Here is a 26877-nt window from a genome sequence, read left to right on the forward strand (position 1 = left end):
GGGCTCTGGCGTGGTGGACCTCTTTTCCCGTGCTACTCGTGGGATTCAAAAATGAGTACAATATCAAATCAAAACAATAGTAGTAGTGCAGGTAGTAGCAGTAGTAGGGAAGCGAACCCCTTCGCAAGAAGTGGGCTAGCTAGATCTCCGTTGAGGAGAGTAGAAGCAGGAGGAGGCAGCAGTGCACGTAGTGCCAGTGTTGGAACCCATATTTCATCCCCGGCTAACGCATCGGGTGAAGTAATGGATGGAGCGTGGTTGATGAGGGCCATCAATAAAAGTAGAGATGGGCTCTCTGCGATGGAAGTGGCTGCACAGCAGCTCGACTCCATAATTGACTTTGCGTCCTCGAAGTCTAACATCAGCAAGGACCTCAAGCAGGCCTTGCTTAGACTTCGTAAGTCAATGTTGGCGGCCAAGCAGAACCATGCTGAACCCATGGTGACTGTGGCTGCGGCAGAACCCGTGGAACTGAAGGTGCCGAAGTCTACCCAGACGGAACCCTTCGTTTTCGCGGGCAGCCCCAAAAGCGTGGAAGCGAATGCTTACAGCAAGCAATCGCAGAAGCGCGCGAGGCAGCCGTCAGGGGAGGAGCTACCCGGCGGCGCTCGTAAGGCCAGGCGGATACTGACCCCGAAAACCGGCAGAAGTGCCGGAAAATCGGACCCCAGCCAGGCGTCCCGGAAAGCCGAGAAGGGTGGGCCCGAAAAGGCTGGCCCCTCACGGAGTGATGGGAACAGGGGGTTGTGACCTTTGAGAGGTCCTCCATCACCACAGGTCAGGGCGGAGCAGGGGGGGGACGCCCCCTGGACAACCGTAGTGAGGAAGAAGAAGAAGAAGAAACAGGAGAAACAGGAGCGCAGGGATACCAGACCTAAGAAAGGTAGGAGGGTAGGTGCCAAGCGCGAAAAGGGTGATGCGATCATCATCAAGACGGAAGAGTCCAAGTACTCGGAAGTCCTGAAGGCGATGCGCAGTGACGCGAAGCTTGCGGATCTAGGAGCCGACGTACGCAGTGTCAGACGCACTCGTACAGGTGAAATGATCCTCGAGCTTAAGCGCGACAAGGAGCGCAAGGGCGCCGCCTACAAAAGTTTGGCGGAAGAGGTCCTTGGCGCTGGTGTTGAGGTGAGGGCTCTGACGCAGTCAGTGACTCTGAAGGTGATGAACCTTGACGAGATCACTAACGCAGAAGAGCTCGTCACGGCACTGCGGCAACAGTGCGAAGTGCAGGTGCCCACCACCGCCGTTCAGCTACGGAAAGGTCCGGCAGGTACTCAGGTGGCCTTAGTACACCTACCTGTGGCAGACGCAAATAAGTCCGCTAAGGTAGGTAAGATCAAGGTTGGTTGGTCAGTATGTTCACTGAACATACATGAGCAACCAGTGATCTGCTTTAGGTGCAGGGAACCTGGACACAAGTCCTGGGGCTGTAAAGGCCCTGATAGGACTAAGTTGTGCAGGCGTTGTGGTGAGGAAGGTCATAAGGCACTAGGCTGCAAGAACCCTCCCAAGTGCTTGATTTGTTCCGGCAAGTCCGTGAACAACAATCACCCAACGGGAGGCTCAAGGTGCCCGACCTTCAAACAAGCCATCAACGAAAAATCACAGTGCAGGTAACGCAGCTGAACCTGAACCACTGTGACGCAGCTCAGCAACTGCTGTACCAGTCAGTTGCTGAGTGGGGGACGGACATCGCCATCATATCGGACCCATACCGAGTACCCGCCGGCAACGGCAACTGGGTCGTGGATGGATCCGGAAAAATGGCGGCGATATGGACAACGGGTAAATACCCTGTCCAGCAGTTGGTGTCTACTACCTACGAGGGCTTCGTGATCGCCAAAGTAAACGGGGTCCTCTTCTGTAGCTGCTATGCGCCTCCGAGCTGGTCGACCGAGCGGTTCACGCAGATGCTGGACTGTATGACGACCGCGCTGACAGGGCGAAGGCCAGTTGTAATAGCGGGTGACTTCAATGCCTGGGCCGTGGAATGGGGAAGCCGTAACACGAACCAGCGAGGTCAAATCCTGCTAGAGGCACTGGCCGTGCTAGATGTCGATCTGGCTAATGTTGGTGCCAAAAGTACCTTCAGCCGTAATGGAGCGGAGTCGATTATCGACGTTACTTTTTGTAGTCCTGGCCTAACGAGTAGTTCGAACTGGAGGGTAGACAATGCCTACACTCACAGCGACCACCTGGCGGTTCGCTACAGTATCGACTACAACAACAGCAGGCAGCGGGTTGAGGAAGCGGCTAGGTCAAGGCCAAGCCCTCGTAGGTGGAAGACATCGTACTTCAATGATGAAGTACTTAGGGAGGCGCTCCGCCGTGAGCGTAACCTACTCGGCCTAAGCGGGGACGAACTGGTAGCGGTGCTTACGCGTGCATGCGATGCGACCATGCCTAGAAAAGTCCACCCTAGGAATGGGAGACCACCGACATACTGGTGGACTCAAGCTATTGCGAACCTGCGCCGTGCCTGCCTACGGGCCAGGAGACGGATGCAGCGAGCACGTACCGAGCAGGAGCGTGAAGAACGACGGGCGGTGTTCACCGCTGCCAAAGTCGCGCTGAAGTCCGAGATAAGGGCAAGCAAGAAGGCCTGCTTCGAGGGACTCTGTCAGAGTGCCAACGCGAACCCGTGGGGTGATGCCTACAGGATCGTAATGGCGAAGACAAGAGGTGCAATTGCTCCTACGGAGCAATCTCCACAGATGCTGGAGGGGATCATCGAGGGGCTCTTCCCGCGCCACAACCCTAGCCCATGGCCTCCTTTTGTAGGACAGCCGGGGATTGGGGCTGGCGATGAGGATAGAGTAACTGATGAGGAACTTGTAGGGATTGCAAAATCCCTAAGCATGGGGAAGGCACCAGGTCCGGACGGAGTTCCAAACCTGGCCCTCAAAGTCGCAATCTTGGAGGCTCCCGGTATGTTCAGATCTGCTATGCAGATATGCCTGGACGAGGGAGTATTTCCAGATGCGTGGAAGAGGCAGAGCCTGGTACTATTGCCAAAGGCGGGGAAACCACCCGGTGACCCGTCGGCGTATAGACCAATTTGCTTGATTGACACGGTGGGGAAAGTGCTCGAGAAGATCATCCTCAACAGACTGTCGAGGTACACCGAGGGTGTAAATGGTCTCTCAGGCAACCAGTTCGGCTTCCGGAAAGGGAGGTCCACTGTAGACGCTATTCTGGCGGTTAAGAAAACCGCTGAGATAGCACTCCAGCGTAAGAGGAGGGGTATTCGCTACTGCGCAGTAGTGACTCTGGATGTAAGGAATGCATTTAATAGTGCCAGTTGGGCGGCTATTGCTGATGCGCTCCTGCGTCTGGGGATACCCGAGTACCTGTACAAGATTCTCGGAAGCTACTTCCAGAATCGGGTATTAGTCTATGACACAGAGGTGGGTCGGAAGTGCTTTCACATAACCTCAGGAGTCCCGCAAGGTTCCATCCTGGGTCCGGTGTTATGGAATGTCATGTACGACGAGGTGTTGAGATTAAAATTCCCGGCGGGTGTGGTCATCGTTGGCTTTGCCGACGATATTACGCTGGAGGTCTATGGTGAATCGATCGAAGAAGTGGAATTGACTGCAGCCCACTCGATCGCAATTGTGGAGGAGTGGATGAGCTCCAGGAAACTGGAATTGGCTCACCACAAAACTGAGGCGGTTGTTGTCAACAACCGAAAGTCGGTGCAGCAAGCGGTGATCAGTGTAGGCGACTGCACAATCACTTCGAAGCGCTCCGTCAAACACTTGGGGGTGATGATCGACGACAAGCTTACCTTCGGTAGCCATGTCGATTATGCCTGCAAGAGAGCCTCCACAGCTATTGTGGCACTGTCCCGGATGATGTCCAATAGCTCTGCGGTGTACGCCAGCAAGCGAAAGCTTCTGGCCAGTGTCGCCTCGTCCATACTGAGGTATGGTGGCCCGGCTTGGGGCACGGCTTTGAGTACCGATAGCTACCGTAGCAAGCTAGAGAGTACTTATAGGCTAATGTGCCTGAGGGTTGCGAGCGCGTACCGTACCGTGTCACACGATGCACTTTGTGTCATCACCGGTATGATGCCTATTGGTATCCTTATCATGGAAGACATAGAGTGCTTCGAAATGCGCGGCACAAGAGGCATACGCAGGACTGCCAGACTGGCCTCCATGGTCAAATGGCAGCGTGCGTGGGACAGTTCCACCAAGGGAGTGTGGACTCACAGGTTGATTCCGAGGTTAGATATCTGGGTCAATAGGCGCCATGGGGAACTAACATTCCACCTAACACAGGTCCTTTCGGGTCATGGATGCTTTAGACAATATCTACACCGTTTCGGTCATGCGGGTTCTCCCGAATGTCCAGTTTGTGCAGGTTTAGAGGAAACGGCGGAACACGTTTTGTTCGTGTGCCCGCGTTTCCGCACAATGCGTGACCGCTTGTTTGCCACATGCGGTCGGGACACGACTCCGGACAATTTGGTCCAGAGGATGTGTGCAGACGAGTTTGGCTGGAATGCCGTTTCATCGGCTATCACCCACATCGTCTCGGAACTCCAAAGGAGGTGGCGTGTGGACTCGAGGAGTGACTAGTGCAGACGCTAATCAACAGGTGATCCAAGGGTTCGCAGTCGGCTACGTAGGTCATACCGGTGCCCTACGGTCGAAATCGACCCTTACAGCGATTAAGTGGCCGCGGGGAGAACATCCTGGTAGCGCTGCTGTCGTGGCGCCGGCCTACTGGGTGGATACGAGCCTCTGGTTGTTCGGGGCAGGTGGAGGCCCCTTCGTCAGCAATCCCAGCTCGTGCTAGCTGATAGGGCCTGAGCCTTCAGTAGGTCAAATTGCGAAGCCCGCAGTATCAGTTCTTGATACCTGCGGTGCAGCTGGGCGCGGGCTTAGTGGTCGACCCTGCCCGCCTTCAGCGGACAACGGGAGGTGAGGACCACCCGGGAAGCTGGCAATGCGCCAGCATGCTACCTTGGTGGACCCCCATAAGCGTGTCATCGATGTTCGTTGCTGCATGGCTACGCAGCTAACCTGGAGGATGCGATGTGCAATAGCCCCTCTCCGAAGCAATGCCTTCTTGGTGGTCCCGGAGAGACGAAGGGTTTGGCGGCAATGGAAATGGTTTAGTGGGTCGGGGGTGTAGTCCTGTTTACTGCTTGTACGTAGTTAATGGTCCCCAACCCCACACTCCCGGACCTCGGTCTGGAGTCTGTTGAGCAGATTATCCCCCCATTGCTTAGAAGGAAAAAAAAAAAAAAAAAAGGTAGTGGTCGGAGTCAATGTTAGCGCCACGATAGGTTCTGACGTCGGTTATGTCGGAGAAGTGCCGTCCATCGATCACATCGTGGCCGATTTGCGATTCTGTCTGCTGAGGTGATCTCCAGGTGTACCGATACGGGAGACTGTGCTGGAAATAGGTGCTACAAATGGCCATATTCTTGGAGGTGGCAAAGTCTATCAGTCGTAGGCCGTTCTCGTTCGTCAGCCGATGGGCGCTGAACTTTCCAATAGTCGGTCTGAACTCCTCCTCCTGGCCAACCTGAGCGTTCAAATCTCCTATGATGATCTTGACGTCGTGGCTTGGGCAGCGTCTGTACTCGCGTTCAAGCTGCGCGTAAAATGCGTCCTTGTCATCATCAGTGCTTCCGGAATGAGGGCTATGCACGTTGATTATGCTGAAGTTAAAGAATCGGCCTTTGATTCTTAACTTGCACATTCTTTCGTTGATCGGCCACCACCCGATCACGCGCCTTTGCATATCACCCATCACTATAAAAGCTGTTCCCAGCTCACGTGTGTTGCCGCAGCTCTGGTAGATGGTATGGTTACCTCTAAACGTTCGCAACATCGAACCTGTCCAGCACACCTCCTGCAGCGCTACAATGTCGAAACCGCGGGTCTTCAGTACATCGGAGAATATGCGTGTGCTTCCAATGAAGTTGAGAGATTTGCAGTTCCACGTACCGAGTTTCCAATCGCTAGTCCATTTTCGTCACTGTGGTCTTTGCCGATTGTTCTGGTCCGTATTCTCTCGTTGACGTTCCTGTGTTGGTGTATTTTTACGGTTGGCTTGCAGGGCCTGACACCAACCTCCTAGATTTCCGGAGGACCATTTCCCTTAAATGTTTGGAGCGCCATAGTGCGCAGTTTAGCTTAGAGTCCTTCTCTTGCACTCGGACGATGATCAGCCGCCCCTGACATGGGGAACAGATGCTGTTGTGAGCCGCTCCTAACATGGAGTACAGACGCTCCAGGTTTGCAGAAGCAAAGCCCCCCCTTCCCTGTCAGCATACGACCAAAGTTCCCACCGGGGGTTGGTTACCCGATCTTCCCTAAGGTTACTCGTACACCGGCCAGAACCGCGAGGAGGTAGGGATAGGAGTTGCTGGTCAAGAGGCTAAGGACCACACAAATTTTATTCCTGTAGGTACGCGAGATACCAATGGTACGCCATGCTCAGCCATTTACCGTGCCATGGGACGTAAAAACATTAATAAAATATGACTAAGGAGAAGAAAGTCATTGAAACAATGTTGTTAATGATTAAATGTACACAAATTTAATTTACCGTGTAAAATATACAAATCCTACACAAACATTTATAAAACATTGATGACATTTTTTATTTATACCACGATTTGTTTTTCAATTAAAAATTGTTTTACATATTGAATAGAAAAGCTAAATAAAACTTTTTTTTTCATGAAGAAATTGGGAATGTGAAAAATGGCAACGGTACCGAGTAATGTTTATGACAATGATTCAGGTTAAGGGCGTCATTCACCGCTCTTGTCAAGTATGAGGCCCTATATCTAGTAGAGGTGGTCGGGTTTCACATTTTTCAAATCCGAACCCGACCTGTACCCGACTAATTTTATTTCTTCAAACCCGGACCCGACCCGAACCCGAGAAAATAATCGAAATGCAAACCTGCTCCCGATGCAACGGAAAGGAGGAAAATTTCAACAAGGCCCATAAAATTTAGAACATGAATTCTTTCCCTTGGAATTTCTCTATGAGCTTACGAGAGAATAAAAAACATTTTCAGGCATTTCAGCCCATCAAACTTCTTTTAAAACACAATCCGATTAGAATGTAATGAAATTCCTACAAGCACAACAACAAAAACAGTCGTGCACGATACAGCATAATTAATTATCTTAACATTTGAAGATTTTATTGCTTTTGCATTTAATGTCAATCCTTCTCCACCATTTTTTCAATATTCAATACTTTGTTTCATCTCAAAATATTCGATTCCAGTACTTAATTTTAAATATTTATTCTCAAGTGTTATCTGTTTAGATGTTAACTAAATAAGTGAATTGTTTTTTAAACCTGAAAAACGTTTTTTAATTTTTTGCAGATTTTACCACATAATTTTTATAGCAGAATCGCGAGTACGCTGACATTGGCTTCTCTTCACGTTCAAGACGGATTAAGAGTTTCAGATCATCGTCTCTAATCACAAACCAATTTGTTCCCGCTGAGTTTTGATCATCAGCAATTTGAATTGCTGAGCGTATCAGCTCGGCAAATACCGATAAAACATGACTGAATGAATTTGGTGTGCAGATTTCTATTTTACTTCACATTTTTGTATTGCAATGGCTCTTGCTTCAACAATAGAATTTGTTAAAGTTTCGAAAACATTCTGAATATCAAATTTTGTTTGCAAAGAAATGTCAACATCAAGTTTACTATCGATGTATAAACTGACACTTATATTGAGCTGTTCGGTAATCCAATCCGCATGGTTATTAAATTAATTAACTCATTACGCGTGGTAAAGATGGACAAATTATGGGTGAAATTATGAAAAAAATCCACGTGCTCGGCTGGGATTTGAACCCAGGACTCTTGTATGCTAGACGAGCGCTTTACCAACTAAGCTACCGAGCCACTTGGTGACCCAATAACTGAGTTGGTTACAAGTTTAGAATTCAAATCCCTACAGACCACGCGGACCCCTTTCATAACCAATATCCATCCATCTCTTGTTCCTACACACGCGGAGCGAGCGAGTGCGATTTATTTAGTGTTGAAACTGTTTGCCTATCGTACCTACATCGCTTCCACAACAACTGTATTGTGGAAGAGTAAAGATGTGGGAAGGCTATCAACGTGTCGTTCTCACTCAAGTGACGACATGACTACTACAGAGAGGCAGTACACTCTAATATAAACTGACACTTATATTGAGCTGTTCGGTAATCCAATCCGCATGGTTATTAAATTAATTAACTCATTACGCGTGGTAAAGATGGACAAATTATGGGTGAAATTATGAAAAAAAATCCACGTGCTCGGCTGGGATTTGAACCCAGGACTCTTGTATGCTAGACGAGCGCTTTACCAACTAAGCTACCGAGCCACTTGGTGACCCAATAACTGAGTTGGTTACAAGTTTAGAATTCAAATCCCTACAGACCACGCGGACCCCTTTCATAACCAATATCCATCCATCTCTTGTTCCTACACACGCGGAGCGAGCGAGTGCGATTTATTTAGTGTTGAAACTGTTTGCCTATCGTACCTACATCGCTTCCACAACAACTGTATTGTGGAAGAGTAAAGATGTGGGAAGGCTATCAACGTGTCGTTCTCACTCACTGTTAATTTATCGATGTATGTTTAATAAGCATTTCAGTCAGCTATTAGATGAACAAATGAAAAACCGAATTTAGTACTATACCACTTAATTCCACTAGAGATTGTTTCCTATAACAGATATGCGTATATCGACCCCAACTGTAAGGCTGTCTTGAGTGTCGTGTACTAGATTCGACTTCCTATTTTTTATCATCATAGCTATTAGATACATAATTGAAAGTATAACTGATGGGATTATGAATTGTGCCATGGGGTATTTTTTGAGTTGTACGAAACGAAACGCCATTACGCCTAATTTTATTCCCCAGAACTCAGCGGAATTTAATTTCGAATGGATGGAAGTATCGCATCCCCTTAGTAATAGCTGCTAGTAGCTTTGCGAGCTATATAGAGCTGTACCGAGCCGTCGTCGTCGTCGTCGTCGATGCGGCGAGCTTGAATGGGTAATAGGAAGGAGGATGAAGAGATTCCGAACGAAATGTGAATGTGAATGGTGGTGGCTGTTACGCTGCTAGAAGGTATACCGTGCAATAAGGTGGGCAGAGATGAAAGAGGAAGTTACCTACAACAAGCGCGAGCGAGCGGGGTTCTCACAGTTGGCGGCGCTGAACGACGACGACCGAGACCGATCGACTGACTGACTGACGGCGACGAGCACGACGACGGGAACGGAAGGCGGCAAGGTGCCGATATAGATGGTGATGATGGTGCGGAAGCGCAAGCAGGTATCGCCCGGTTTCGGGTTTTCTACACAATATTATACACTTTTGGTGCTCACCTGTCAATAAATGTAAACCTGGGCGTTTTGGGAGCGAAAAGGTAAACTGCTGCTCTTGGGTTTGTGGGTATTTTCTTTTGGGCAGGGAGCTGCTTTTGTTCGAGTGTTCTGATGTTGTGCTGGATGAATGGTATGGAATGGATGGTGGCAATGTGTGGAAAGAGGGGTTGATCAGAAGAATATCATATGAAGCATATTAGAGTTTAAGGTTTTGTGTTCAATAGGGACCGGTGTTCCTCTTTGACAGATCAATTTTAAAAGAGGTGTGTGCTGGTGAACTGAAGTTGGCTGTTCAGGAAATTACATTCAATTGTGTTATGACCTGTAGTGGTTCTGTTGCTCGAAAAATACACATCCTCGATAGTATAGTGGTCAGTATCCCCGCCTGTCACGCGGGAGACCGGGGTTCAATTCCCCGTCGGGGAGTACTTTTTGCACCGACTCGCATGCATCTAGATCAAACCTGGTTATATTATTTTTATTATAGGGCTTTTGTGCAAGCCATAGCATGATTATTTGAGGTGAATTCGTTCGTCAATAGATTTTTATTTGCAATTTTGTAGCTCTGATTCAGAATATTCTAATTTTTTGAACTGTGAATAATTTATTTATATATTTTTTAGAATTTATTTGAACTAGGATGAAATTTCGCATTTCTATACAGTACTCGCGCAGTTATTAGATAAGTATTTCCCGTTGTGTAATTATTTGAAACTTTTCCAGGAATCGTTATACTATAGTAAACTGGAACATCCATATACGTATACAGTCAAGGGCTCGTAAATTCTATGCAAAGGGGGTCATTGCGTAAAGAGGATAATTCAGACGCGAATGACCGATAGTGGTTAAAGCGTCTTTAATAAAATAAAAAAGGGGATAATTACTGAAATTAAATTATTGGGCTGCTTTGGGCAAATACAAGACGCAAGGCGAGACAAGACATGACACTTATCGTTCTTACAATCGTCAAAAAAGTTTTAATTTTTTTTTACCTTTTGTCGACCGGTTTCGGGCGCGATGTAACCCATCTACAGGACAATGTCCTAGGCTACTCGTTACAGCGTTGAGCAATGTGTCTTACGTACAGCGAGAGGAAAGGGAAATGAAAATCGCGCCGACTTCGATATTTGGCGCACCATTCGGTTGTTAAAGTCTCGTGACGTGATATACAGTGAATCCATAATTAAGAATCACCCACAATTTATGAATCAGCTGCCTTTAAAGGACAAAATAACAGTAAAAAATAGCACAAAACATCACGGAAACATTTTCACTTATAATTTATTTTGAGTAAAATTGTTTACGTGATGTTTTGTGTTGATTTTTATTGTTATTTTGTCATTTAAAGTCAGCTGATTCATAAATTGTGGGCGATTCTTAATTGTGGATCCACTGTACTCCAGTGCCGATAAGGGGAACGCTGTAGTGATTATGATCGGGGCGATTATGATACTCGCGTGTGTACTATGATTAGCTCCGGTCCGTATGAAGAATGTAAATTCAAAAACGGTAGACCGAAGGACCTCCTCAATAAAATGATTGAGGAAGCAAATCAGGTTCGTCAGCGGATATCGAATTGGATGGGCGAAGATAGGCTGGGAAGAAAGTTCAATGTTCCAAATCCGACGGTGGCCGCCTTGTATTGCCTACCCAAGATTCATAAAAATCCGATCAGCATGCGCCCCATTTCGTCAAACATCCGCACCCCTACCGAAAAAATGGCAGCATGGTTTCAAATTATCACCTATATGGATTCGCATTATGCGTTTTACACAGTGTATTCTGTGCTCTTTCGCCTTTGGCGACTTTCAATAGATACCGATTTGTTTTTTTTTTCGTTGCTGGTCTTTTTCTTGCTGAGATTGCAAAAAGCTTAATCCTGTCTAGTTTGAGTAGTGGCTACGGTTTACTGGATCTACTGGAGAAAAATCTAGTGAATCGTAGATCTACACACACTTCGTTGTTTCCACTTTTGGTGAATTGGGACAAAATTGTCCTTGCTTCAAGTGATCTCACAATATCCCTTCGCGGGTAGAATGGACGTCTGGCTATTTGGAAAGAAGTATATCAAACAATATAGTATATTACACTGATGGCTCCCTTCTCGAAGGTAGATCTGGTGCAGGTGTATATTCTCGTGACCTAAGGCTGAATCAGTTTTACTCACTTGGTAGAAACTGCACCGTTTTTCAGGCGGAAATATTTGCTCTTATGTGTGGAGTGCAGCCATGGCGTGCAGCACTTCAACAGCGCGTAATTGGTAGTCATATACTTCTGTTCAGACAGTCAGGCTGCTATTAAAGCTCTTGCTTCGGCCAATTCAAGGTCGAAGCTTGTTATCGCATGTCGAACTCAAATTAAGGTGCAAGAAAAAATAGCTCAAAAGTCAGTACTGAAAAAAGCAGTTTTCTTCGTTTAAAACAATAAATTGGTGAAAATAAGAACACACAGCCTTTTTATTTGGAAAATAAAAGAGCTGTGTGTTTTTATTTTCTTCGATTTGTATATTTAGAAAGAGAAAACTGCTTTTTCAGTTTTGACTTTTGCACCAATTTCACTTGGGCCTTAATGAACTGAATTCAGTCAACTCTGTAAACCTTATTTGGGTACCTGGCCGTTTTTCCATCGCTGGAAATGAATTTTGCTGATGAGCTAGCTCGCGATGGAGCATCGCATGACTTCATTGGCGCTGACCCAGCTATTCCAATTTCGAAGTGCTGGGTGAAACTTCAGATAAAATATTGGGCGGCATCTCAGTACAAGCAATATTGGAATAGTTTGGAGTCGTGTCGTCAAACAAAATTGTACATTACTGAGCCATCTCCAAGGGTGGCGAACTATTAAACAAATCTGTCAAAGCAGAATTGCAGTCTCTTGGTCAGATCGTTGACAGGCCATTGCCGACTCAACTATCACATGGCAAATATTCAGCGTGCTGACTCATTTGTGTGTGATAGTTGTGACTCCGATTATGGAACTTCGTATCACCTGATAAGTAAGGGGAGATCCCCCAGTGCCGAACAGCACCCAATACCGGACAAAGTCGAAACATTGAGAAATTGTGGTCCAATCATGATGGTGTATTAGTAGAAAAGAAAGCTATTATGTAGACTAATGTTTGCGTAGAATAACACATCCTTGAAATATGCATGCCTTTTTAAAAAAGTAGAAAAGTTTGAAAATGTTTAAATATTTGACGTATTCTCTTAATTTTGAGCCTATTTAGTAATTATTTCAAATATGAAAAAAATACTTTGGATCACGCAAGCATGATCGAACATAATCCTAATTTGATAGTATGAATGTATTTTGTACCATAATTGAACTAAATATGGACAAATTACAGTTTTCGTTAAGCACCCCCTGTCCCTCAGATTCGGACAGCTTGATTTGTTATATGATATCTTTGTAATTATTGCGTCAGTGTCTCAAAATACTTTCATTTTTCATGGGTTCCGTTGATCATGGTATCAAACATGCAATAAAATTAAAAAGAATGAACATTCAGAACAACATCGTAAAATGTGCTATTTTTCATCACATATGGAAGAGGTTTTTTATAGGCATCTTGCAAACTAAGAAAAACTCAAATTATTCTTGTAAATGTTGCAAATGCATTGAATTAGTAATTATAAACTATTCCTATAGTGTACACATTCAATGATGTTCAAATTTACAGCATTCGAGGCATTTCCAGACCGTGTCCGGTATTGCGTGCCACCTTTCAAGATCGATCAATTTGGTACTGAAATACATTTTCAAAATGCAATGTCGAAATACATATTTATATTTTCAATTTTATTTTTGTACACTATAAAAATGATAATATTTATCATAAATGGGTAACACGAGCCCATAAAAACAATATTTTTCGAATTATGAATTTATTGGCTTAAGTGTCCGGTACTGGGGGATCTCCCCCTAACTGTCCAGTTTTTGCGCAAATGCGATTCAAATTATTTGGTAAACACTTATTAAGTGAAACTGAATTCAGAAGCCTGCATCTTTAGGCTGATAGTCTTAACCCGCTGTGGTAATGAGCTATAGGCTCTCTTTACGCTCAAGCGTTTTGCAGTGCCCTTTTTAGGGCGCTATTTATACCCATTGTGGTATGGAGCTTCGTGCTCTCAATTCGCTCATGCGATCATCCCTCTTCAAGGAATCCCACTCCTATTTGCTCCCATCTTTCCCTTCCCTGTCCTCTTCCATCTTTCCCTTCCCTTTCTTCTCCCATCGGGTCATCATCTACAAATAGCTTCAAATATGGCGATGGCACAAATCTCCCAGCTGGTGGGGAACGTGCTTTTGGAGCCGACCTTCTAGAAATATTTATTTCAAGGAAACGCCGAAGAAAATCTTGGTATAATTACCAGAATACCCTAAATGAAATCCCGCGAAGAATGCTAGAAGGACTAAATCTTTGAAAATAAAATCCTGGAGGACTTGGGAACTGTGATCACAATTTGCCACAGTTCATCGATTCTGCCAGTCAACCAAAACACAAAGCAGTAGCAGCATCAATACCATCAGGCGTTGCGCTGCCAACGGTTCACACACTGCTTGACTGTTTTTGTCTCTCCACTATGACCGTTTTCAGGCAGCCATCTCGAGGTGAATGATTGAAAAAAAAATGTTAAATAATTCCATCGCTAATATTTCGCTTGTGTTTTCAACTAATTGAAATCTATTGGCGCTAACAGCAAGCGCACAATAATTCCGTTCCGATACATATAAACAAGTTCAATTTCATGCTGCCTTTATCGAGCAAAAATGCAAAACCACGAAAAAATCGTGTAACCACTGTGCTTGAGTCATTTCGCATTCGGGTTTGGAAAAACGTTGCGAAGAAGAAGATTACAGTTTTGAAGAGCTGTGACATTTTTTTGCTATGAACGGTCATGGTTTGCTTTGGATTTTGATGGTCGTGTAGAAAAATGTGAATGTCGAGGTGGTAAATGTTTGCTACATTACATTTCCCATCCCTGATCCCAAGAATTGTTTCGCAATGAATCCACACTCCAAAAGTTATCCTTCACCGAATCTCTGAAATGATTCTCGACGTGATCCGTAGAATAATTCCTGGAAGATTCACTGGATGATTTCCGGGACAACTTCTTAGAGAAATCCCTTGATACATTGATGTATGCTTTTCTATTTTTTGTCCTTAGGCAATTATTAACTTGGGTATTTATTATATATATTTTTTTTCCGAGCTTAATTATTTATCGGCGCAAAAAATGCAAAATCGGCGGCGTGACGTTGATCGGCGTATGGCGTATGGCGCGCCACCGATGTATCAATGGGCGTCGGCGTGATGTGAAATGGATCGGCGGCGGCGGCGCACAGGTCTAGTTTTGGGAGAATAGGTAGATAAATCTCAAGAAGAATTTCTAGAGTGATCCCTGCAGAGGTCTCTAAAAAATCCCTAAATAAATCACTAGAAGATTTCTTGAAGTTTCTCCTTGACACACGTAGCCTGTAGAATTTTGCTTCAGGATTTTTTGCAACCAGAATAAGGAAAATTGAAACTTTAGAGACAATTTTGGTTGAAATAGATACCTTGAAGACCTTTCATTAAAAGTAGAGACATTTTAAAGCTTTGCATTTAAATAGAGTTCAAGTCTCTAGAAAAAGTCCTGCTACCAGACCCACACACATTTCTTCAACTGTTAAGTTAATCTATATGTTCAAAAACTTGAATATTAAAACATGAATAGAATAAGTTCAACAGAGTTGTTCACTTTCTGATGTTACCCTAATTTGCATAACACACCAATCACCCACATTATACCGTTGTTTGAGATAAATCACTTTGTTACTATCTTTCGTCTTAGATCAACCCTCTGAAATTCTTTAGAAAATGATTAGGGGAACCTGGTCCAATTCGGACCCTATTCTAAATCGGACCATCAAGCATTTCTCAATACTGGCGCTACTGTAAAGACCGTGGGTACCGTTTTCCTGCTCACCTTTTGGCTTAGATCTAACACAATAAATTTGACGCCTTTCAGTTATCACGTTTGCTTTTTACATTAGTTTATTGTTTTGAAGTGCTCATGTGTACTGTCGGTTGGCGTTATTTCCAAGCTTCTTTAAGCGACAATAATTCTCCAATCTCTCTGTGTTATTTTAAAATCGAATCACCCTAGCCTAAGCTTTCATCTGACCATATGGTTTTGATATGTCTATGCACCGTTTGTGCTCGACGAATTTGAAAATTTCAAAATGTGTGTTGGTCCAATCCGGACCTTTTGATATGGTTCAATACGGACCTCTTGATTTTCAACGTGTACTCAGTCTATTCTAAGAGCTCCACCCCGTGAAAATCTTCCCGACTCGATCGAAAATCACAGAAGTTGTAATATTGATTAATAGTGCCTTTGTTTCTGTTTCAAGAAAATGGCTGCGCAAAAAATCTAAGAAATGAGGTAGATTACCAAAAACTAAAGGAATCAATAAATCAGCTACTTGAAAAGCATCCCCATCAATACCACAGCCAAGCTTTATCCAAAATAGTTTGGCAATACGCTATAAAAAAAACGTTTACGAGTACCGTCGGACGGGGCTACTTTTGATTCCAGGGGCTACTTTGGACACTCACCTTTTGTATTTATTAGCAGCGTAAATATTAATCTGAGCAATGTTGTGTGATCAGCACTTTTATTAACCAATATATGCTCTACCAATAGGCATGATTTTTTCTTGGAACAACATCAACAATAACAGAATAAACAAGAAAACATTTCAAAAAAGCCCGAATAAATATTCACAAGGTATAAAACATTGGCTATACAAACATTGTTTGAATTTTACCCATGTCGTGGAAACTTATTGGGAGCATCACAAAACTATCAAATCGTCATGTTTCATGAAAATCTTGTGATTTGTTTTGCTTAAAATTGTTGTTTTATTAAAAAAAAATGATCAAAGGTCTTATTTTTGCGACTTTTATTTTATTATAATGTTTTGGTTTGTGTATTGTACAACATAAAAAAAATAAAACCAATGTTTGTAAAAGTGAATAGACATAAAACACACATATTTCAATACGTACCAATGTCAAATTTACAACATAATCTCTAAAAAACTATTTTTCATCATATTTTACATAAATTTGTAGTACAGAACAGTTGCATCCTTCAAATGCTTAAATTAAACTACTCTTAAGCCAGCTCTAAACTGCTAAGCTAAAAGCATATTATAAAAGCAAACTTACTTCTTTACGATCTTGCTAAACTTTACTTTTTAATGAAAATTACTTACTGGTATTAAATTAGTTACCGGTATTAATGGTATTAATTCATATAACAAAGAATAGAAAAAATGAGTTTTTGTACATAACTCATTTATCATCGCAGTACCTAGTAGTTACGTCGTTCGTTTATGTCAACTTGAAAATCGAGCATTCGTAACTGATAGTTCCATTTAAGAGGAAGTTTAAAATTTAAGTTTCATACTGCACACTGAGAATAGTTAATGGCATGTTTCGTTGAAATTTGTTTTATATTTGCGTAATTTATTCTAGCTTTGCAATTTTCTACATTAAGTTTATCAATGAAAAACGTTCCATAACATCACAGTGGACGACAATCTATTGAATCAGTTTGAAACCTATAAGAAAAAATCATTCCATTAGCAAATTGTGAAAATGTCCAAAGTAGCCCCTTTTTTGTCTTGAAGGACACACTTTTTTCGCTATTCAGGCATTTTTGTTATTTCTTGATGGATTTGCCTCATATTTTGCACATTTGTTACGTACATATACAACTTAAATATAGGCAAAAATTATCAACATCAATCCATAATTCTACGAGTTACAAATTCTCAAAGTTAGAGAATGTGGAAATAATGTCAAAAGAAGCCCCGTTTGACGGTACTATATAAGAACAATACAGTCAACTATCCCTTATCCGATTTACTGTGTTTTTGTTCACAAGCTCGAAGGAAAGCGTAGTCCCTTCAATATAGTGTACATTAATCCATAAATATAAGTAGATACTTCTAAAAATTGAATTTCCGAAACTTCGAGTCTGTTTGTTGTCTGTTTCACTTGTTTCAGTTTCCCATACAAGTTCGCCTTTTCAACCCGATATTTCAAAGCAAAGTTTCAATGTGCGGAAAATTTTACAATATTCAACATCAAAATTACTTTTTCGAATCTATTTTGTCAAAATGAATAAAAAAAGCTCTAAAATTTGTAAATATGTCTAAGGTACCGCGGGGCAAGTGGGAACGAAAAAAACGATAGTTCAAACAAATTGTTCAATAAAATTTTCAAATGTCAATATTTTTTTAATCCAACAAATACAATCACGTTTTGGCAACATATTTGCTGGTGTGTGCATGAAACTAATCGAATAATTTCGAAATTGTGAAAACCTTGGAAGAAAGTTTTAGAATGAGCCAATGGACGCAGTTACCTCGCTAAGCGGGGCAAGTGGGACACATTCAGTTTCATGCGTCAATCCACATCAGTAAGTCAACCATTACAATAATAGGATTGATAAGTCATAGATTTTTAATTTTAAGTACATATTTGATGTACATAAGGGATCAACCATAAAATACGTTACGTTTTAGGAAGAAACCCTTTATTTAATAGTATGTCACCTCACATGTAATATTAACTGAAAATTCCTCAATAAAAGCGTAAAGAGGAATTAAACATGTTCAAAATATATCATTTATAAGTTGTTAATTAAAATGTAGCGCAAAAACAATCAATAATTGACGAAATTATAAATATGTTTTGTTATTATTTATATGCATGGCAGAAAACCACCTTATGGGGTGGAATTGTTTTCCATCTCTACTTAATTTGGTAGAAATAACATATAAAGTTCAAATAACATAGAAGAGTAATCGTTCTCATGATGCATGTCAAATTTCAGCTGTGTGTTTGTTCAATTTTGCAGTCGTATTTCAAAAATAAAAAAATAATTAAAAAATAATAACACTTTTCTTCTCCCTCTTATGCAATTACGTAATTTGAGGTTGATCTTTTTTGATAAAAATCATTTGTTTGCATGTTTTAGTGCTACTCTCTAGCAAAATGTATGAAACGTGTACGAAAAGTTGTTGTTCATGAATTGTTCATTACATCATGATAATTTCCACCTTACATCAATTTAAAGCTTGGGTCATTCGATGAGAAGGATAAATTACCTAATAACGTGGAATTCACTTAAAAGGCTGCGTACCTACAATGAGCACATAATGAGCCTAGTATTTGCATCAAAAAGAAATCGCTCAAGAAGCTTAACGCTTTAACGCTAAGCTTCATATAAAATACATTTCGAAAGTAGATGATGCGATCATTCGCAATCAAGGTGGACAACAAGGCGATTTAAAAGGCACGTTTGTGAGATAGATAAAGAAGTTTCTAAATTAGTAATCTTCGAAATTTTGAAAATGGACCGGACCCCATTTGCGATCCAAACCGAAAGATTGTTTTTTCCATTCTCACGATTTACTGACAACCTCTTAAATTGCATCACGGTGTGTTTCGTAGAGCAACTTCAAAACAAAAAATTCGGCATGTCTGAAATTTTGACACAATAAAGCCATGATTCTCCCCTTTCATGTGCAACCAAAACGAAAATAATCGGTCGGGGGGTCTAGAACAATATTTTTTTCGATTTTTTTTACGGTGTTTGGAATACAGCTCAACCTTAGTAAGGACCTTGGGTCGTTTTCGACCCATTTTAAAATTCAAATCATTGTAACTTTTGACTTTGTAACTTTGATGTTTTCTGACAATTGGGTATTTTTTGTAAGAACATTTATTTTTGCGGAAACAAAAGTTTTAAATGGCCTCTTAGGGAGCTTCCATAAAATAAAAGTAACAAATTGTGACTTAGGGTCGTTTTCGACCTGAAAATAAAAACAGCTCGAAAAAATCAGTGTGCTGACCGAAATAAGTACTGTTGGGCACATGTCGATTTTCGGAAACCCATCCGCAGATCCAGAATTGCGTCACTGTGGCCACCGGGAACCTGCTACATCTGAAAAAAAGTCCCTTAAGAGACCATTACTTCGACAACCTGTAGTTTCGCAACTAAACAAGTAGTCTGAAGCGTCCTCATATTGTTGAATAGGTATTTACGTGGACTGCAAATAGAGATTCTCAAATCATTTAGTTATTCATACCCGGTTCCGGAAACCCGGAACATCCGAAGAGTAAGTTTCCATCGCAGTTTTGTGAATGTAATTCACATCGGTACTATTCGGTTGATGGATATTTTGTCATAAAATTTATCAATAATAAGGAACCAATTACAGGTGCACATCCCTTGAAAAACTCGGTTCAGAATGGTCCATGCGGAGTCGGTTCTTGAAGACCCGGGAGGTAGCCAATCTGGACAATTCGATGAAATTACTCGGATTGATGCCAAAAAACAAATGAATTGTGTCCAACTCATAACGATTTATTATGTTTGAGTGTATTTTGCCAAAAGAAAGAATTGATGGTTATTATGGTTCTTTTGGAGCACCGAAATGACCACCGGAAAACCCGTAATATGGGAACACTAAGTTTTAGCACCAAAATTAGGCATGTGACGGCTCAAACTTCATGATTTTGACTTTTCTAATTCAATTATAGCGCCAACTCGAACGTCTTTTGATGGAAGATTAGCATCAAAAGTCGTTCGAGCTGGCGCTTTTATAAGTTTAGAACACAACAAAGCTATAGAACACATAATACTTGAAATCTGCTGGATATAAATAGCAAACAAGTCTTATGCAATAAAGTTCACCGTTTTTGGCTCCTTTTTTGGTGTTATCGGAGATTTTTATGATTCACCTGGTATTTTTGTTAAAACTTCGTATGATTTCATTGTTAAGCTAGAAAAATCGTAAAGTTACTGAGTAACATTTTTAAGCTGATTAAATGTATTAGTTTTATGAGTTAGTATAGAATTCCATACAATTTTAATAAAACTATGGTAAAACTAAACATTACAGCACTTATTGAGATCGCTGAGCAAAATGTTACGATCACACGATCGTAGATTTGTAATGCATGAAACCTTTCGATGTTTGTATGGATTAATTTGCACTTTTTCTACAATCAATTTAAAAAGGAAGTGTATATTCGTCAGCATTATTGTTAATATTCTTATCTTCATTTACGAAATTTTCAGCCCTAGACTGGCTGCTAATCTGAGAATATTTGTAAGCAATTCTGTTTGTTTTACCATCGCAAACAAAAGCAATGTACTGTCAATTCTCACAACAAACACATGAACAATAGTGTCAACATTGCATTGCTATTGCAATTGGGTTGGAATATTGGATTTATGAAATGTTATATTGGGTCTATCATTGGCACAAATGTGAACTTGTCAATTTCCTAGAATCTACGACATAAGGTCGAAAGGGCAAAAGATCGAAGAGGAATAAAGAGGGTATAAAAGGTCGAAAATCTTCTTTCATAGATGATTTAATTTCCCATACCGTGTACGCACCAAACTTTGCGCAGTTAAGAAATTATCATCGTATTTTTGCTTCAAATAAGGCTAAAATATGTATCTTTTTATTCAAACTTCTGTCAACGATAGGCTTTTAACCCTTCAGTAGAACGCGTGATTAAAAAAATAAAAATGATTCACAAAAAATTAAAAAAAAGCAAAAGGTGATGCAACACCTTGTGCCTAACATTGCGCACAAAATCTGAATTGTTCCTAACTTTGCGCATGATGTGCCTAACTTTGCGCATGCCTTAAATTGCTCGTTTACTCTAAATAATTTTACTTTTTTACTGGTTTTGTATTAAATAAAAAGGTTACAACTAATATGAGTTTCATCAAGAGTTTTTTCCGTGAATTTCAATTTAATTTATTCAATCATCTCAAACATAGAGTGCCCACGAATAGTAATTTACTCTGTTCTTATTTTTTTATAATACATATATTCACAAGATTACAATCTGAGCAATATAGTTTACTGCCGCAGCTTATGCCTATTTGTTATCGTACGTTGCTTTATATGACTTATAAGCGGTTTCTTCACCACCGCTTAGACCTTAAACCTGGTTTAATCGTATGGGTAAACGTGGTTTACGACATAAGCGAAGGTGAAGAAATCGGCCCTTATTCTCTTGTTTTTTTAAATTCTTAAACTGAGAGATGTATCGTTGATATCTCGCGATTAATTATTTTTTTTATCTATTTGCCGCCAGTACGGATATTCCATAATTGAACGCTTTTTGCTAGACAACTGGAGCTTGAATCATTGTCCTTCAACTGGGAAGCCAACCTTTGCGCTATCAATTATCCAAGTTTACAGTAATAGTCTCCTGTGTTAATACAGTGGATTTTCCGAGATTTTTCAATGCACACCTTGCCTTCAGCTTCATACAAAAGGTACTTTCAAGAATATTACATGTAGCCGCTGTCTTATGGATTGAGTGACCATTCCTGGTAAGATCGACAGATTTTGTCATTTGCAAGGACGTACATGTATTTACGTGCCATTCCGAATTGCTAGAAGTGCGCAAAAATTAAGACCCTCGTGTAAAAATGGGTCCTAACATTGTGCATCGCTTTTTTCAAATAAAAATTCAACATATTATATGGAAAATAAATGGAATTACTAGAATATGGCCTTTCTTGCAATAACACCGCAAATATACTTTTCACAACACAGTTTTGTTCATAAAAATGTTGATTTGTTGCAGAGCCACTCCTTAACGCTTGTTCTAAGACGGTGTAAAAGTACACGTATATGCGTATGACGATAAGGTTTTTTGTTTATTTACTAACATTAACGAGAGTTTCTTAGTAAACAAATGTATGTCAAATACTTATTTCACATAAACGAACATGTTGCTGAAACTGAATTGTTAAAAAAATCAATGATTGATTATCATTTTTTCGTGCTTCTTTAAAATGCGCAAAGTTTGGAGCTGCGCAAAGTTAGGTGCGTACACGGTAATGCAAATCACTTTCAATCTTTGATCCTTTTGAACTTTTGCATTTTCGACCATTTGTCTTGTCTTCCTTTTGTCTTTCGACTTTCGACCTTTTATCTTTCGATCGCTTGTTCCTAAACCAAGTCAGAAAGATGAGTATTGATCTTGAGTAACAAATAAAAATTGAAAAGAGGTTGCTTGACATACTAAGTTTTAAAAGCAATGCAAATTTCAACAATGGATGAAAGCAAAAGAGAGGCAACTCAAAAATTTAAATTTTGGCCTCGGCCTGTAAATTTTTAGGATGTCTAGAATATAATCTACATGATATTGAGACTAGATTTTTGCAACATTTTCATTTAAATCCGTTTGAACAGTTCACCTCACCAAAATTTATTAATTTACGGTGCATTTGAAATAATATTACGAACAACAAAATTTAAAAAAAAAAAATTGCACTAGACCCCCCGATGGATTATTTTCATTTTAGCAGCAAATGAAAGAGGAAGGTCTTGTCTTTCATTGGTCCAAATTTGAGACATGCCGATTTTTTTGTTATAAAGTTACATGAAAAAGACACCGTGGCATATCAACATAATAGTTTTGTCGTATCGGTTGCACTATTTCACATCGCATCCCAAATTCCGATCTAGATCCGTCCTAAGATGATCATGTTTGCTGGTTCAAGTCCGGCCCAACTAGGTACGTGGCATCCGTCACCACAGCGTACAATATCTATGACGCAATTCCACGAGACCTTCCCCGCGTAGTCGCCGTCGTCGTCGTTGTCACCCTTCCCCATCACCATCACCACCCACCCTCGCCAGTCGTAGTTGACGCTGAGCGAAGCTAGAGCAACACGGGCGGCGCGATACAAATCGCGCTGGGCCACCACAACCATAGCGAGCAATATTCCATACACTTCTTCCTCGAGCTTCATTATTTTCCTCCGCGCTCCGTTCAATTCAAGTTCGCGCATTTCCTCCTTTGAGCTTTGCGCGAGTGGTGAGCCGAGCAATTTAAAAAAAAAAACAACAGAGTCAGTGGTGCCGAAGCCGACCGATCGTTGGCTGAACTCGATTCGTGAGTGAGCGTTCCACGGCGTGTCTGGTAGAAGAAATTATTATTATCAAACATAAAACATGCATGGTGAAATCACTCACCGAGCATATCTCTATTTCTGTTCAAGACTAGACCATGAGCATGATCATGATTGACCGCCCGCAGATGCTTCTCCATTATTGGGGCTTATTCGCGAATTTTATAACGCTGAAGGGGGTGGGTGGGTGTCCTTATGTTGTTACGGCTCATACAAAATTTGTAAAACATTCATACAAAAAGTATTACGAGGAGGTGGGTGGGTATCCAAAATGGCCATTTTTGACGTTATGAAATATGTGAATACACCCTTGCAAGAACAGCTGTACTTACACAAGGAACCAACAGACACTACTCAGGATCAGTAGCATCTTCAATGTGTAAGTTATGATGCTCTCATTATTATAACAAACAATAACGGCGCCGGCTGCATCCGAATGCAGGTCAATTTGGGGATGGGAGTGAAATGTTGACGTGTTACTTGCTTTATGGAAGCTTCCACAAGAAAACACTAGTAAGGGTACATTGAACATTTTCACCAGTTGTTGTTGTTGTTGTTGTTGTTTGAGAGGGACTTTAACCCGAAGGTCATTCGTCCCTAAATTTTCACCAGTTTTTGCTGGCGATAACAACATATAAACATTTTGGCTAACTTCTGAATTTGTGTAGCTGATTGAGAAAACTTTCCTATTTTTTAAGTAGTGGATGAAACCGTACAAATTTATAGTTTCCATTAGAAATGTGATAAAATCCTGAAGGTGATCACACTACCACCACTTCCCCTAGCTGAGACCCCATATTTTCGAATAGTTAAAGTTCGACTGTGCTTATTTTTCGTAATAAACCTATGTCGTACACACTCCGTGCGTTTGTTTTATGACTGTTGTTTTTCCCATTCACTGGCTGCTGGTTGGCGGCGCAAGTCGCGAGTCTCGACACGGCCTACTATTGAATACGAAACGAGCCGACCAACAAGAGCGAAGCGAGGAGAGTGCACCTCTGGCTGGCTGAGCGACTCGATTTCGGCTCAACAATATCGCCGAAAGTCACTCAAAGTGCGCTCGAGAAGTCGATCGCGGTGAGCGGCGAGCGAACTTACCAACCCCACAAATGCTGTGCTGCGTGCTTTGCCTAAGCTGGCGGCGAGTGGCGGTTTCGCGCTGTGCTGCTTGGCGGCTCATGGTTGAAAGAGTATTGACCTACATAAAACGGCTGCAGTTGAGGATTTCGTAACGTGTGCGGCTCGGCGGCCGTGGCGGTTTCTATGCAGCCCGAGGCTTTTCTACCACGGTTTGTTAGCTCGGTGCTTCTGCTGCTGCTGCTGCTGCTGCATCTATTGCTGAGACCTTGAATCGAGTGCGCGCTCGCGAGAGGCTTCCTTCCGAGAATTATTCGGTGCATCGATGCCCCGTCTCGCAGCGACCGGCCTCCAACATCGAAATCGAGTCGCCGGTAACGATCCAGACGTCTGCAGACAAAGATCACCTAACGAGACAAACGAACAAAAAATCCAACTTTTACAGTCGCAAAAAATTAGCAGTTCATCAACCAAATAACCTTCCCTGAACCCTGTTGAGTTGACTGCCGCCGCCGCTCTCTGCTGCCTGGTGGCTTCAAAGTCAGTATGGATAGCTCTACACATGGCTACATGGCGTACCAGGAGATTCTCTACCCGAAAAAATAATCGGGGGAGTTATCGTATGATTTGCTAAATATTGTCCATTACGCTTATTACGACGGACTTCCCCCTTCTGTTATTTCGAAGGGTAATGTTTGTAATGCTGCTGGGTGCCTACCAGCTAGCGTCGCTGTGTGTAGGGTAGGTATTTTAAATTTTAGTGTCATTCTCATTTTCGCTCGTTTGCTTTGTACAGCCTTCGCAGCGCAAGCCATACATATACAAGTCGTTATCGTCCTCATGGTGGTTGCAGAACGAAAGGGGTTGGTTTGGTATGGTACGGCAGCGGGGTAATAATAATGCTGTGTTTGTATGTTGTGCTGGAATGATGATTTTGTTTTTTCCTTTTGATAATGCAAAATGGGTTCAGCGCCGATTGTTTGAATGTATCAACATTTAATCTTTCTAAATGGTGGTACAACATGGCAAGGTTTAATGGAGGAAACAATAGACATCTGTTGCGTGATAATATACATCCTAAAAAAATAATAATTATTAGAATCATTCTTGGAACAAAATAGAGCAACAAGGTCCTGTGGCGCAATGGATAACGCGTCTGACTACGGATCAGAAGATTCCAGGTTCGACTCCTGGCAGGATCGGCGATCCTTTTTTAGTTCAAGCGTTATATCGATGCAAGCTAGCATAGCATGCTCAGAATGATATGTCCGGCACGTAATAATTCAATTTATACCTAACATTTTGCACGATACACCATACTTAGGTATGTACCCCAACTTTTTGCATGATAACTTGCATGATTATATTATTACAGGTCGGACTCGATTATCCGGAGACTCGATTATCCGGGGACTCGATTATCCGGGATTCGATTATCCGGAATTTTAGACTCGATTATCCGGAATTTGTTTTTTGATGTTCTTGTTTTTCAATTTTTTTGCATAAATCTGAGATAATTTGGTATTGTAACATACAATACAAATGGTTTTGCAATTTTGAACGTATTTAAGAAAAGGGGGGTTTGAAAAAGTGGGTTTTTGTGTATGTTGGTCAAAAAATTTGTTTCTCTTGTAAAGACCACTACTGTTCCTAGAAATAATTTCTGGCTACGCCACCGTATCATATAAATCAAACAACAAAAATAGATAAGTTCTTTTATCGAAGATTTCAATTTTTTTCTTAGTGATTCGATTATCCAGAGGATTCGATTATCCGGAGTGAAAAAAAAATCGATACTCCGAATAATCGAGTCCGACCTGTATTATTATTAACATTGGCGTAAGAACAGGGGACCAGGGGACCAGGGGACCCAGCCCCCTCACCTCAGAATCGTACTACACAACCCCCCCCCCACCACAAGTACAAGTTTTTCATAATATTATATACAAAATGGGAAAAATTAAAAATAAAAGAATATTTTTTTCAAATTGCGTGGATTTAGCTTGTCGATGTTAAACATTCTTATGTGTTTATGTTAAGAGTAAAAAACTATGGGTGAGCGACAATGATGGGTTAATTTGTTTCAAATATTTATATCTTCTGATCTATGTATGAATATTTCAAGAATATGTTATTTTACTCAATGTTTTGTTTTTATAATATAGCAGTTTCAGAAAGTTCTAAAAAATATACTGGCAAATTTTCTCAAGAGTTGGGTAGAACAATTAAACACAATTAAAGTAGTTAGAATCAGGTATTCCGTCAGGAATCATATCACACGGCATGTCTGGTAGAACAATATTATCACAAAAAATAGGCATCGCAAAATCTTTCAGCATTCGAAAATATAGGTTTTTAGCTTTCATTTGACGGGTTCCCCAAAAAAATCCAC

General features: G+C 41.6%; 2 non-coding genes across 2 annotated transcripts; both read left to right on the plus strand.

Moving 5' to 3' along the window:
* The first annotated feature begins 9750 nt into the window (after nucleotides 1–9750).
* On the plus strand, nucleotides 9751–9822 carry Trnad-guc. The gene has a single exon. It is a non-coding gene; the product is annotated as a tRNA-Asp (tRNA).
* Nucleotides 9823–25614: 15792 nt separating this feature from the next.
* Nucleotides 25615–25687, plus strand: Trnar-acg. Its single transcript has one exon. It is a non-coding gene; the product is annotated as a tRNA-Arg (tRNA).
* The last annotated feature ends 1190 nt before the right edge of the window (nucleotides 25688–26877 follow it).

The sequence above is a fragment of the Aedes aegypti genome, chromosome 3 (assembly GCF_002204515.2).
Source record: "Aedes aegypti strain LVP_AGWG chromosome 3, AaegL5.0 Primary Assembly, whole genome shotgun sequence".
In the NCBI taxonomy this organism is placed as follows: domain Eukaryota; kingdom Metazoa; phylum Arthropoda; class Insecta; order Diptera; family Culicidae; genus Aedes; species Aedes aegypti.